The 13979-nt window shown below is 55.6% G+C and overlaps 1 protein-coding gene across 10 annotated transcripts in view; it reads right to left on the bottom strand.

Annotated features, from left to right (window-relative positions):
- The window catches only part of TANGO2 (transport and golgi organization 2 homolog (Drosophila)), a 58202-nt gene extending 44243 nt beyond the window's left edge, over positions 1-13959 (bottom strand). For 6 of the 10 annotated variants that reach the window (XM_011986030.1, XM_011986038.1, XM_011986033.1 and 3 more), the window contains exon 1: positions 9801-9863. The gene's annotated coding sequence lies outside the window, so the exon portion shown is untranslated. Of the gene's footprint in view, positions 1-9695; positions 9864-11653; positions 11776-13764 lie in introns of those variants that run through there. The other 4 variants (XM_011986031.1, XM_011986037.1, XM_011986034.1 and 1 more) reach the window with 3 other exon arrangements.
- Positions 13960-13979: the final 20 nt, after the last annotated feature.

Here is a 13979-nt window from a genome sequence, read left to right as displayed (position 1 = left end):
AAACCCTGTCTCTACTAAAAATACAAAAATTAGCCGGGCGTGGTGGCAGGCACCTGTAGTCCCAGCTACTCAGGAGGCTGAGACACAAGAATTGCTTGAACCCAGGAGGTGGAGGTTGTAGTGAGCCAAGATCGTGCCACTGCACTCCAGCCTGGGCAACAGAGCAAGACTCCATCTAAAAAAAAAATAAAACAAAAACAAATTAGCCAGGCATCGTGGTGAGCGCCTGTAATCCTAGCTACTGAGGAGGCTGAGGCAGGAGAATTGCTTGAACCCAGGAGGTGGAGGTTGCAGTGAACTGAGATCGTGCCATTGCACTCCAGCCTAAGAGACAAGAGGAAAACTCCATCTCAAAAAAAAATAAAAAAATAAAAAAAATAAAGCAACTGCTTACACGGGAATGCCCTCTTTACAAGAGTCCTGGCGCACCCTGGGAAGGAAATGCACTGGAGTATGAGGCACTGGTGCTCTGGTCATGAGGAGCGGCCGGCCTGTACCACTGCCTCCCGGAGCACATAGGGACTTGGTGGACATGCAAGCGATGAAAGGATATGGGTTGTGAGGCTCGTCCATATCTGAGGAGAGTCCAGCTCCTCTCACACAGATGTGATGAAAGAGTTCGCCTTTGTGATGGTTAACACTTACCACCCCCAGTAGAGTGTCACCTCCACTCGGGCCAGGCACCCTGCCTCCCTGCAGCCCAGACAGCTAGAGTGAATGCCCGGCGACACGCACAGCCTCTGTGCAGGGAGGCCTGGGAACCAATCACTTGGGACCTTGGTGTGGCCTTCGCCAACCCTGCCAGGGAGGTAAGAGGGGGACAGTCACCGCGAGCTCACCATGTGACTGCAAATGCCGCCAGCCTCAGCAGAGACAGAGCACAGGCCTCTTCCAGGGGAGGAAATCCCCCACACACTCCTGGAGTCCTTCAGCGCCCTGAGCCTGGCCAGAGGATCTGTGAGGTATGAATGGAAAGAAAGAGCCCTCTTCACACCACAGCCAAGGGCTTCCCGTCCTCTAAGAATAACAGTGCGGGTGGAAGTCTTCCCAGAATCCCGGCATACGTTCCCCTGGCCTAACAACCTGGTAATTCTGCAAAATAGGAAGAAAGCCTGGACTTGGCACGGGTTATTCTTAGTGCATGGCGCCGTCTGTGAAGGGCGGAAGCTTTCCAGGCACTCTGGGACCATCTGCTGATGCTTTCGAGAACTTTCCCGGCATGCACCGTCCTCTCTGCCCACCTTCTGCTTCTGAGATCCACCCTGCTCCAGAATCCCCTCTCCAGCCTAGGGCTCCTCCCCTGGCTTCTCGGAGGAACCAACAGGGCCTTCTGTCCTAAGAGCCGAATGGAAAGGGGCTAAACTCCCTCTCTAAGAAGAATGAGACTCCAGCTGAGGCAAGCCCCAAACCTCACTCCATGTGGTGTCTAAAAAAGGTACGACAAGAAAACCACTCAGACAGAAGGCTTGGGCAAAGACGGGCCAGAGCCACAAGCAGAGAGCAGCAGCGGCAATGACTCCAGCCAGGGCTGCATGGGGACAAGGTCTGGCACCCTGATGGATATGCACATGGCCTGCTGCCCAGCAGTGAGGATCTGCTTCCCTGACTCTCAGTGCCCACCACACAGGCAGGTAGGTGGGGTGGAGCGTGGGCAGTGACCTTGCAGAGGCCCATGGGGAAAAGCAGCAAGGGGGACGAGGACCATGCTGACAGCACCTCAAATGGAAGACCCAGTGGGGAACAGGCAGACCTCGGTGCTGCAGGACAAATCCAGGCCACCCTCCTGCATGTTCCAGAACCCATTACTGCCAGCGTCCCCTTCCGAGGAGGCCAACAGGCATCAGGCACCTGACCGTGCCAGTCGCCCACCCCACACCAACCAGCACCACCTCTACTAGCTTTTGTATAATGCCAAGAAACGCTGGTCCCTCTCACACGCTGCCTGCTCATTCACCCTCTATTCAGCCTCTCTGTGCCCCAGCCCAAGGCTGAGTCTCCTGCTGCCATGACTGGCAGCTCTGGAGGCTGGTGGGGTCCATAGTTGTTAATCCCATTGCTCAGGTCACCCAGGAGCACATTCTGGTGAGAAACATTTCCAATTACATTTAACGGGCCAAAGCCCCATCCCGGCAGGGCTCATGTCTGTCATCTCAGCACTTTGGGAGGCCCAGCAGGAGGACTGTTTGAGGTCAGGAGTTTAAGGCCAGCCTGGGAAACACAGCAAGTCCCTGTCTACAAAAAGCAAACAAAGGCCAGGCGCGGTGGCTCACGCCTGTAATCCCCGCACTTTGGGAGGCCGAGGCGGGTGGATCACGAGGTCAGGAGATCGAGACCATCCTGGCTAACATGGTGAAACCCCGTCTCTACTAAATATACAAAAAATTAGCCGGGCATGGTGGCGGGCACCTGTAGTCCCAGCAACTCGGGAGGCTGAGGCAGGAGAATGGCGTGAACCTGGGAGGCAGAGCTTGCAGTGAGCCGAGATTGCGACACTGTACTCCAGGCTGGCGACAGAGTGAGACGCTGTCTCAAATAAATAAATAAATAAATAAGCAAATAAAAACAATTAGCCAGGCACAGTGGCATATGCCTGTGGTCCCAACTACTTGGGAGGCTGAGGTAGGAGGATGGCTTGAGCCTGGAAGATCAAGGCTGCAGTGAATTATGATTATATCACTGCACTCCAGCAACAGAGCAACAGAGGGAGACTCTGTCTCAATATAATATTAATAATATAATAAAATAAGGCCGGTGCAGTGGCTCATGGCTGTAATCCCTGCACTTTGGGAGGCTGAGGCGGGCAGATCATTTGAGGTCAGGAATTCCAAGGCCAGCCTGGCCAACACAGTGAAACCCTGTCTCTACTAAAAATACAAACATTAGCCAGGCATGGTAGCACAGGCCTATAATCCCAGCTACTCAGGAGGCTGAGGCAGGAGGATCACTTGAGTCCAGGAGCCAGAGGGTGCAGTGAACCGAGATTGTGCCACTGCACTCCAGCCTGGGTGACAGCGTGAGACTCCGTTTCAAAAAAGTAAAGTAAAATAAAATAAATAAAAATAAAATAAAATTAGCCAAGCACAGTGACATGCATCTGTAGTCCCAGCTACACAGGAGGCTGAGGCAAGAGGATTGCTGGAGCCCAGGAGTTTGAGGCTGCAGTGAGCTATAACAGTACCACTGCACTCCAGCCTGGGTGACAAAGCAAGACTCTGAGTCTCAAAAAAAACAAAAACAAAAACAAAAAAAGCCTCAGCCAAGGGCTGCCTGTGGCACCAGAGTGTTCTTAGCCTGCCTGCACATACATGTGAGCAGACACATGTATGCTATGGGGTTAACACACTAGGGTCCCACTGCTCCGTTCTCCCTGACTGGCCATGAAGTCCGTCTCCACCAGAGCCATGTCCCCACTGGTTCACCACTGCCCAGCTTTCCCGCTTCTCTGCCTCTCAGCTCTGGCTGGTGTCTTAGTCCCATCAAGTGACCATCCCTAGCACATGCTCTGCACATGGGCTGATTTGGTTTGGATCTGTGTCCCCACCAAATCTCACGCTGAATTGTAATTACCAGTGTTGGAGGCGGGACCTGGTGGGAGGTGATTGGATCACGGAGGCGGAATTCTCACAAAGGTTTAGCACCATCCCCCCCACCGGTACTGTACAGTGATAAGAGTTCTCACGAGATCTGGTTTTAAGTGTGTGGCACCTCTCCCATCTCTCTCTTCTTCCTGCTCCAGCTGTGTGAAGTGCTGGCTCATGCTTCGCCTTCTGCCATGATTGTTAAGTTTCCTGAGGCCTCCCTGGAAGCTGAGCAAATGCCAGCATCATGCTTCCTATACACCTTGCAGAACCATGAGCCAATTAAACCTCTTTTTTAATAAATGACCCAGTCCCAGGTATTTCTTTACAGCAGTGGGAGAGCGGCTGAGGACATTCCTAGGATAGACCCAGGAGGTGGAATTGCTCCATCCATGGGTGACGCTTTCAGATAAGCAGACTCGGCCAAGTTCCCGCTAACATCTAGCGCCAGAACTCACCCACCTCCAGGGTGTATGTGGTGTAGGAAATGCTCCCGCCAGGGTTTTATGGGCATTCCCTACTGGCTGGGCAACTTGCCACCTCCTGTATGTTCTTGCCTACAATTCACCAACGTGGTTACTGACCACTGGGCCTTTGTCTCACTGACCCTGGTGTGATGTGGGCCACCATGTGCCTGTCCCAGGCCTGCAACTGTTTTCTCCCTAGCTGTCCCCTGCCTTTCAGCTCTGCCTGTGATGCTGCCTCATAGAAATAGTCTTATATTACATGGGATTTTCCCATTGTTACCGTACAGTGGTCATGTCCCCTGTCTTGCTAAAGAAGGCTCTCCTTGTCCCAAAATGAGAACTCCTTTTTCTTAACTACCTTGTATGGTTGCACAGTGGTGAAGCTCTTTTTTTTCCTTTTTTGAGACGAAGTCTCACTCTGTCACCCAGGCTGGAGTGCAATGGCGCGATCTCAACTCACTACAACCTCCGCCTCCCAGGTTCAAGCGATTCTCCTGCCTCAGCTTCCCGAGTAGCTGGGATTACAGGCGCATGCCACCAGGCCCAGCTAATTTTTGTATTTTTAGTAAAGATGGGTTTTCATCACGTTGGTCAGGTTGGTCTTGAACTCCTGACCTCGTGATCCCCCCGCCTCGGCCTCCCAAAATGCTGGGATTATAGGTGTGAGCCACTGAGCCCGGCCTTGGTGAAGCTCTTGGATCTGCCTGCTGTCTGCCTGTGTGAATGCTGTGAGGTGGGGACGACCCATGCTTCCCAAACACACAGCCAATCGTCCTCAGGTGGCCGCCGGTCATCCGGTCTGGCTCACCTCAGCCACACCCTGAACTCCTAGTCACATGGGCCCCTTGAGGCCCTGCATGTGTCACCAGGCCTCTGAGGCTGCAGTAGTCACCCTAGCTTCAATGCATTCTTGGGTGTCTGGAGGACACCCTTCAGACTGTCCCTCTTGGCTATTCAAAGAACCTTCCAAACCCTGCCTAGATCACGCCACGCCCCAACCCCTGCTCACCATGCCAGGCACTCTGCAGGTGTCCAAGTCCACAAAGTGACACAGTAAGAAAGCCCATAACCTGGAAAAGAAGCCAGCCTGTGCCCTTCCACAGCGATGAACAGGAACAAGCTCCCGTTCCCGAGGCTTGTTCCCGAGCAGGGAGGTCCCAGCCAGAAGATAACACTCTGCTTGGTCTTCCACGCAGAGGCCAGAGATAAGCAACATCTGCCCATGGAGATAGAAAGCAGGGCAGGGCCACCTGGATAACACTCTGCTTGGTTTTCCATGCAGAGGCCAGAGATAAGCAACATCTGCCCATGGAAACAGAAGGCAGGGCAGGGCAGGCCGGGCGCGGTGGCTCAAGCCTGTAATCTCAGCACTTTGGGAGGCCGAGACGGGCGGATCACGAGGTCAGGAGATCGAGACCATCCTGGCTAACACGGTGAAACCCCGTCTCTACTAAAATACAAAAAAAATTAGCCGGGCGAGGTGGCGGGCGCCTGTACTCCCAGCTACTCTGGAGGCTGAGGCAGGAGAATGGCGTGAACCCGGGAGGCGGGGCTTGCAGTGAGCTGAGATCCGGCCACTGCACTCTAGCCTGGGCAACAGAGCCAGACTCCGTCTCAAAAAAAAAAAAAAAAAAAAGAAGGCAGGGCAGGGCCACCTGGTCTAGGCAGCCACTGGGGGACACGACGGAGATGTCCGGGTGCTGGCGGTGGTTTCACGTGTGATATGGATGGTAGCTGTGTGGCTGGGTTCACTTTGTACAATCCGTCACACCAGGCACTGAAAGTGTGCACACCCAGTAGGCATGCTTCCCAGCGGGGAACAGTAATGTCTACCCTCAAAAGAAAGTGCACTGGCCAGGCGCAGTGGCTCATGCCTGTAATTCCAACACTTTGGGAGGCCAAGGCGGGTGGGCCACCTGAGGTCAGGAGTTCAAGACCAGCCTGGCCAACATGGTGAAACCCTGTCTCTACCTAAAATACAAAAATTAGCTGGGCATGGTGATGCACACCTGTAATCCCAGCTACTCAGGAGGCTGAGGCAGGAGAATCGCTTGAACCCAGGAGGCAGAGGTTGCAGTGGCATGATCTCAGTTCACTGCAACCTCTGCCTCCGGGGTTCAAGCGATTCTCCTGCCTCAGCCTTTTGAGGTGACAAAGCAAGACTCCATCTCAAAAAGAAAAAAAAAGAAAGTGCACAGATCCTGCCCTCCTTCCCTGCTGGGACTGGGACATTTCTATGGGCAGGGAAGTGAGGGAAGGAAAGGCAAGAACCCAAGTGTCACTTGTTCACGGAAAGCAAGAGAATACCCAATTAGCCCCAGTGCAAGACAGCTCTGCACAGGACGGGGTGCAGCTGGGCTGTCACGGCAATGCCACACCTGGAGACCCTGGGGGCCACAGGGGATGGGACACACGCTCTTGGTGGAACCACTTCCCTTTGGCAACCAAAAAGGCAAACATAGCACGTGGGCAGAGGGGAGGTGTGCTAAGCAGAAAGCAGTGGTGACAGAGGCAGGGGTGCACACGAGGGAACAGAAAGTTATTAGAACCACAGCAACAAGGGGACCTAGACACTTGGGAGGGTAGCCGTCAAGCCGGGCTCCTATTGGGGCTACACGTGGTGAGTCCCTGAACAGAGGGCAACTGAGTCCTACAGTCTGCTGCCCCCGTTTAATGGCCTCAATGGCCACAAGGGCTGGTGCAGCAGGGCTCAGCAGCCGGGCGCCCAATCCCCACCCCTTGTAATCCCCACCCCATCAGCTGTGGCAGCCCCCAGGGGCGGAGTTTGAAAGCTTGAGCTGCTCTTTTCAAAGGACAAGGCAGACACAGACATGTGACATGGGCTCCTGGTGGCTGCCAGCAGAGGCGGTAAACACACATGAGAACACAGTGTCGCTGTTCCCAGGGCCTGGGCAGAGAAAGTCCTAACGTAGGGAAACCCTCTGGATTGCAAGTCCACTGCAATGCCCTGCTGCCCTCCTATCTCCTCAGCAACACCTCACCAATCTACACTCTCTGGCTATTAAATGGCATTTTTTATTTTTTATTTTTTTGAGATGGAGTTTTGCTCTTGTCGCCTACGCTGGAGTGCAATGGTGTGATCTCGGCTCACTGCAACCTCCACCTCCCGGGTTCAAGCGATTCTCCTGCCTCAGCCTGCTGGGATTACAGGTGCATGCCACCACGCCCGGCTAATTTTTTTGTATTTTTAGTAGAGACGGGGTTTCACCATGTTAGCCAGGATGGTCTTGATCTCCTGGCCTCGTAGTCTGCCCGCCTCGGCCTCCCGAAGTACTGGGATTACAGGCGTGAGCCACCGTGCCCAGCCTATCACAACACATTTTCTACAGTGGTACTCTCTCCTCAGATCTTCACAGTGCTTCCGGGGCATTACTTCAGCCTCACACCAGAGGATCACTGTCTCTTCCCAGTTCCAAGGAGCTACACAAACAAGATGCATCGTGAGCAGACAGAAGGCTCTGGACACGGGGTGGACCCATCCTCAGGCCCTCCTGGGAGGAACACTCAGCTTCCTCACAAGCCAGGAACAGGTCAGCCTCGCAGTGGCCCCTGCAGCCTGAGTGGTTAGTGAAAACAAAAAGGGGGCACTCCTACCACGCCCGCAAAGAGGGTGAAGGCAAGCACTTCAAGTTAGCATGGCACTGAAGATCTTGATGGATGCACCCTCAAAGATGCGCTTCCCCTGTCAGCAAGCGCACCAGGGGAGCAGCCGCTGGGAGAAGGAGGCCGGCCTTTTTTATTTTTAAGCATGCATAAACTATTTTTGCAATCTAAAAAGGAAGTTGAGAGAAAAAGGGGAAAAAGCTGCAGTGATAACCTCAAAAGGCAGCTCAGGCCTTCTGGGGTGACCTTGTTTTCACAGAGCCCATCCTTATGGTAGGGATAGGCTTGTTTTCAAGATAGCCCAAACCCTATGGTAGGGGCCAACAAAGGCCAGGCTCTGCCATGCTGCTGCCATGTGCTGACTGACACATCACCAAAGGATGGGCCCTGCTTCTCATGCATCTGGAGTGTCAATGACAAGCATGGCCCTACTTCAAGAAGTCTTCCCAGCCTCCCTGTCCTGGGTTGTTTCTCTCCAGACCCCTTCTGGGGTCCCTGAGAAGTCCCTCATATATCTGTGGGTGTTTCAGAAACAGCACGCTTAGGTGGGCACCAGGGTGCCCTCCAAGTTCACCATCTGGTGCAGAAGCCAGGCACAGGATCAAGTTCCCAAGACACTACATGTGATTACACACACTGCAAAATGTAATCAGAATGACAGCCCACAAGTGAAGACCAAGGAAGCACAAAGGGCTGGCAGCCCAGGCAGAGCTGACAGCTGGTCATCTCAGCTCAGGGAAGGGCTATGGCCACCACACATCACAGCAGGCAGGGGCTTGGTCTGAGGGGCCTGCAGTCTGGGGACATGCAAGTAACACAAAGCTGTGTAGGGGCCCAAGAGGGTGGGGGCACCAGGGCACCCCACCCTGCACCACCAGAGCACTAGGATCCTGCGGGAACAGAGGCTCTGCTGTGTCCATCTAACAACATGGTCACCCTCTCCAGCTGCCCCCAACCCACCCAACAGGACACAGATGCAGGAAAACTCCTAGGAGAGTGGCCCAGGAGTAGTAGAGGCACTGGGAGCGGGCCCTGGATCTGAATGACCTTGGGAACACCATCTGTCCCCTTAGCCTGAGTTTTCCTTGTGTGAGCAGGACTGGATCAATGAATGCTTGCCCCAAAAGGCTGCCCAAAGGCAAATGAGCTAGCGTGAGAAAGCCTTCCAAAGAGCTACTCAGCTACCCCTTTTAGCTGCCGTCACATCTGCCTCATGAAAGAAGGCTCTGCCCCCAGAGTGACAGCAAAACAGTGGTTAGGAGGTCTGGAGCCACACGACAGGCCTGGCCAGTGCAGACAGCCCGGGCCAGGACAGGGCATGTGACATTCCTGAAGAGGAAGGGGGCCTGAGGCCCAGGGACTTGTCCAAGGGCAGAAGGTTCACTCTAAAGCTTGTGGCCCAGCAGGAAGCCAAGGGAGCACAGAAGAGGTGCTGGGGGCAGGGAAGGTGGGGGGTCTCAGCAAACAGCCCTCTCTGTGCCCACTTCCCTAGAGGGAAACGGGCAAAGCCCAGGCTGCGGTGGGGCAAGGACTGCCCTGAGTGCAGCCCTGCCAGCTCCTACCTCTGATGCCCTGGAGGTGGGGGTGGGGGATCTAACTATCCAAACCTCCCCAGGAAGGCCGCATTCAGGCGCAGGGATGACCCAGCACTTACTATCTACTCACCACCCACATTAGCTGTCACCCTGCTGGCCCGCAGCAGGCCGCAGGTAGGGGACAGAGTGACTGGGCTCCAGAGCTGTCCCTGATGCTGGCCAAGGCCGCGCAGCCCACCCACCCTGCAGGGACCACGCAGCTCCCGGCCCTGTCAGTCTCAGCCTCCCCGTAGCGAGTCTGGTTCCCACCTGCCAGTGTCCCTCGCATCCCGTGTCACCGGGGAGTATCAAAAACGCCTTCCAGTAAGGCGCGGGGCATTTTCGTCGGCCGGGATCGACGTGGTAGCCCCTGACCCAGCCGCCTGATTCTATACCATACCTCAGAAAGGGGAAACTGAGGCAGGGCGAGGCGGTGCGGCCAGCCCACCCACCTTCACGCAGCCTAGCCCGGTCCGCGCACCCAGAGCCCGGTGCCCCCGAGCCCAGGCCGGCCAGACCACGAAAAGGGTCCGCCAGCCCCGGAGCCGCGCACTCACCGCCTCCGCCGCCGCCGACTTCCGGGTGCCGCGCCCGCGCGCCACCGCAGCCAGCCCAGTCCCCGCCCGGCCCCAAGCCGGCGCGTTCACCATTGGGCCGCGCAGCGAGGGGCGGGGCGGCGCGCCGCATGCCGGAGTCCCGTTGGCTGCGCGCGCTGTCGCTCGGAGGCTGCAGACTCCTGACGCCCCGCCCCCGGGGCTGCGCCATGGCTTAGTGCTGCGCGGGCGCCTGAGCGCTTCCCGATCCCGCGGCCTTCGGGTGCTCCGCGACTCCCTGCCTGCGGGGACGCCCTGGGAGGTTGCAGCCACCCCTCAGCTCATGCCCTCATGGACACCATCTGTCACTTGCCCACCCTGCGGCCTCTCTCGAAAGAGCTACAGGAATGCTCACTTCTGGAACGGCCCCCTCAGACTGCGACCTGGTCTTCCCATCCTGTCCACTCAACCCCGCCTCTGGACCTGACCATCCTCCTCCTGGCCATCCTTTCCTTAACTTTATGGCCTCCAGGTCGGCTCTTTCCTCCTTGATGTCCCTGCCATTCTCAGTATGGACCCCAGACCCTGGACTAGGCATTTGAGCACTATGCCCTGCACACCCATCCCCTCCCCTACTTTCACCCCCCACTGTAGCCTCTGAGCTCACAACCAGGTCCAGGCCCCAGTGAGGAGGGGCTGGCCCAGCTTGACTTGTGCAGGGCGAGCAGGTGGATACTGACTGGGGCCCTCCCAACAGGACAGAGGCATAAGCTGGGACCCCTGCTCCAGTGGCCTCTGGGCTGTGCCTGGGCCTATGTGGCAGAAAGGTGGAGAGTCAAAGCCCAGAGGCCCATGTCCTGCCTCAAAGAGTGAGCACTCAAAAAACTATGACATGGATGACAAGGACATTAGGGATAATGATAATGTGTAAAGCACTCTAAACCCAATGTCTGGGTCAGCAGTTCTTTCACCCCACTTTATAGATGTAAACATGTAAACACTGAGCCTTGGAGGAGTTATGTCATTCAGTTGAAGTCAAAAAAGGTGGCAAGCACGAGAGGCCAGATTAGCTTCAACCTGCGTTGAAGACCTAGGTGCCCTGATGCCCTGCAGAAAACTGGGGCTCAGGGATGGGAAGAACCTGGCTGGTAATCAGCAAAGGCAAGAGTCTAACCTGGACCTACATGCAGGCCTGTTGTGCTCCACACTTTTGCTGTCTTATCTGTGTTTCTCCTGGAATCCAACAGAACCTTTTACAACACGAGTAAACCAAGGACTCCAGATGTCCAGGGACTCATGGCCAGTGGGCTGCAGACCCAGCCAGACATGGTTGTCTCTCCCACCATCCAGCAGTGGGATCGTGTAGGGCTGGTACCAGTGATTTCCCTCTGAGCAGCCAAACCTATGCAATCTACAGGGCCAAGAGGTGGTGATGGTGGACAAGTGGGATCTGGGGCTTGGGGGTGATGGACTCTGCCCTGGGGTTCATGGCAGCAGCTGCAGAGTGGGCTGCCCCAAAGCACCAGACCATGCACCTCAAAGCTGGACATGAGATGACTAAGGTTTCCCTTTGCCCACAAAGAGGGATGCAGTAACATGTCAGATGGTGGTTTGCATCCTGTTCTGTCATAGCTTGTGGCCTTGGGCCAACCCCACCCCCAGCCATACTTTTCCCAGCTAGACAGGGCTAGAGAAGACACTCTGATGTTCTTTGTTACCACTGACACTCCAGTCTGGATGACATGATGCCAGGAAACAGGTGACAGCAGATGAGATGGGTCTAGGTGGGCACCTAAGCCCTGGAAGCTTGGGGCTGCAACAGGCTCACTGGCATCCAACCTCTAATTGCACATAAACTTAGATAGGAAGCTCACTACCTCCTGTGGCCACTCTTTTGGTTTCAACAGCTCCAACTGTTGAAATGTTCTTCTTCACACCCAGCTGAAAGCATTTTCTCTCTGTGGCTTTCCCTGTGGGCCCCACAGCTGTCCCTATGGAGCTAGGTGACAGGATGAGAGAGGGAGGACACTGGGCTACTGGTCCCTGTGGTCTCCCTTGCTGTGTTTTTCTTTTTTTTTTTTTTTTTTTTTTTTTTTTTTTTTTTTTTTTGAGATGGAGTCTTGCTCTGTCTTCTAGGCTGCAGTGCAGTGGTTCAGTCTCAGCTCACTGCAACCTCCACCTCCCAGGTTCAAGCGATCTCCTGCCTCAGCCTCCCAAGTAGCTGGGACTATGGGTGTCTACCACCATGCCCAACTACCTTTTTTTGTATTCTTTTAGTAGAGATGGGGTTTTGCTATGTTGGCCAGGCTAGTCTCAAACTCCTGACCTCTGGTGATTCGCCTGCCTTGGCCTCCCAAAGTGCTGGGATTACAGGCATGAGCCACTGCGCCCAGCCTCCCCTGCTGTGTTTCTAGCTGCAGCCTAATGGGCCGACTGCTGGACAGCAGTCCTTAGTCCTGTTTGAATTGGTGCTGCCCCCACATCCTCTGACCTCAGCTAGCGATCCTGCCTGCCAAGGGCAGACAGGTCTCTGCAACTCTATGGGTGGTACGGGTGGTGAAGTGGGGAGAAGTAGTTTCACTTGCACAGATGTTGGTGTATGGTTGTCTCTTTTGTGCTCTTTCAACAGAGGTCTGTCCAGTCCTTGCAAGTCTGGGGAGGGGGTGGTACAGGACTATGAGGTCACTGTGAGAAGAGGGGCTCCAGCAGAACCAGGGTCCAATGGCCTTGGAGAGATGGCTGGGGACAGCTGGACTCATTACGTCTACTCCTAAATGGAGGAAACGACCCCTCAGCTACACAGCACCTGAGCCAGAATGTCACCATGGTGCTGCTCCACAGGATGACAGCTACCTGGCTTGTGAGGGCCCCTATTCTAGGGACAGATATTTCATTCTGCCCTCCCAGAGCAGCAAGCAACAACCCTATGCCGGGAGGCCAATTGGCACGTGAAGTGCCAGCTCCAATAGATTGATAGTAGCTGCCTGGCTCTGAAAGGTAGCTGGGATCGATTCACCATGCTGCCAGCACACAGATGGACCCAGCGGTGGCCCCAGCAGTGAGTCCTTGCCTTGGGCCATTTCATTTTCTTTGTCCTGGCCAAGGAATGATTGGGTGAACACACGGGACTCCCAATATGGGTGGAAAAGACAAGAGTGTCTGGTCACACCTCTCCACCACCCATGAGCATGGTTGTGGGCAGTTTGGTTCCCCAGGTGGCCTTGGGGAATGCAATGAGCTGAGGAACTGGTCATGTCCAGGTGCATCCAGGGCAGGAAAGGCTGACAGCATGCATGAGCCAGGGTCACTGGCCAAGAAGTCATCTCAGGACCTCCCCCTAGAAAAGCCCACTGGGCAGCATTTCTGTTGGTTCCCCCCACACCACAAGGTTACGCGGAGCTGGAGGAGAGTCATGCTCCCACTCATGTCAGGTACTCTCAATCTGGAGAGGAAATGCAACCATGCCAATCTCAACAGGCAGCGAAGCCGCGTTTCTTTCTGACTCCAGGTAAGGTGGAGAAAATGGGACAGCAGTACGGGGGCATAAACGCACAACTCCACTTCCCCAGACGGAGAGCTGTGGGGCTGTGAGGATGCCAGGAGGAGGTAATAAGGGCGGCCCCATGGGGGACCTGAAAGGTGGGACAAGCCTAAGAGGTCTCCACATCCAGGCCTGGTGGGGGAGGTGAGCCCCTGGTTTACCGAAGGGGTCCCTTCCTGCTCTCGGAAATACGGCAGCCTACCTCCACCGCCGCCCCGCTCCGGGGGCCCAGGGGCGGTGAGGGTGAGAGAGTCCCCAGGCCCCAGGGTCACACGACTGTGTTCAAGCAAGTCAGAATCTCTCTGAGGCTGTTTCCCAACTGTAAAATGGGGATAGTGGCAGAACTCTCCCTCGCGGTTTGCGTGAGGAATACAATTCGATGTCGACAGGAAGGCGCGGCGCGCACCGCGCAGCGCACAGCGAGTAGCAGGCGCTGAAGAAGGATACCTGTGAACTGGGGGTGGTAATGGAGGCTACGCGGCCGGAATCCGGGGAAGGGGCGCTGGCCCTACCAGTCCCTGCTCGGGGCTGGATGGTCGGGGGGATGTTCTCGTAACTCGGCTGGGAGGAAGCGGCCCCGCTTACCCGGCCACTACCACCGCAGAGGTTCGGGCAGGTGCCGGGGCCTCGGCCCCTCCGCGAGGGGGCCGGTCAGCCGCCGG

This window comes from Mandrillus leucophaeus, unplaced genomic scaffold, assembly GCF_000951045.1.
Source record: "Mandrillus leucophaeus isolate KB7577 unplaced genomic scaffold, Mleu.le_1.0 Scaffold291, whole genome shotgun sequence".
Lineage (NCBI taxonomy): Eukaryota > Metazoa > Chordata > Mammalia > Primates > Cercopithecidae > Mandrillus > Mandrillus leucophaeus.
This window is presented reverse-complemented; position numbering and strand designations above follow the sequence as displayed.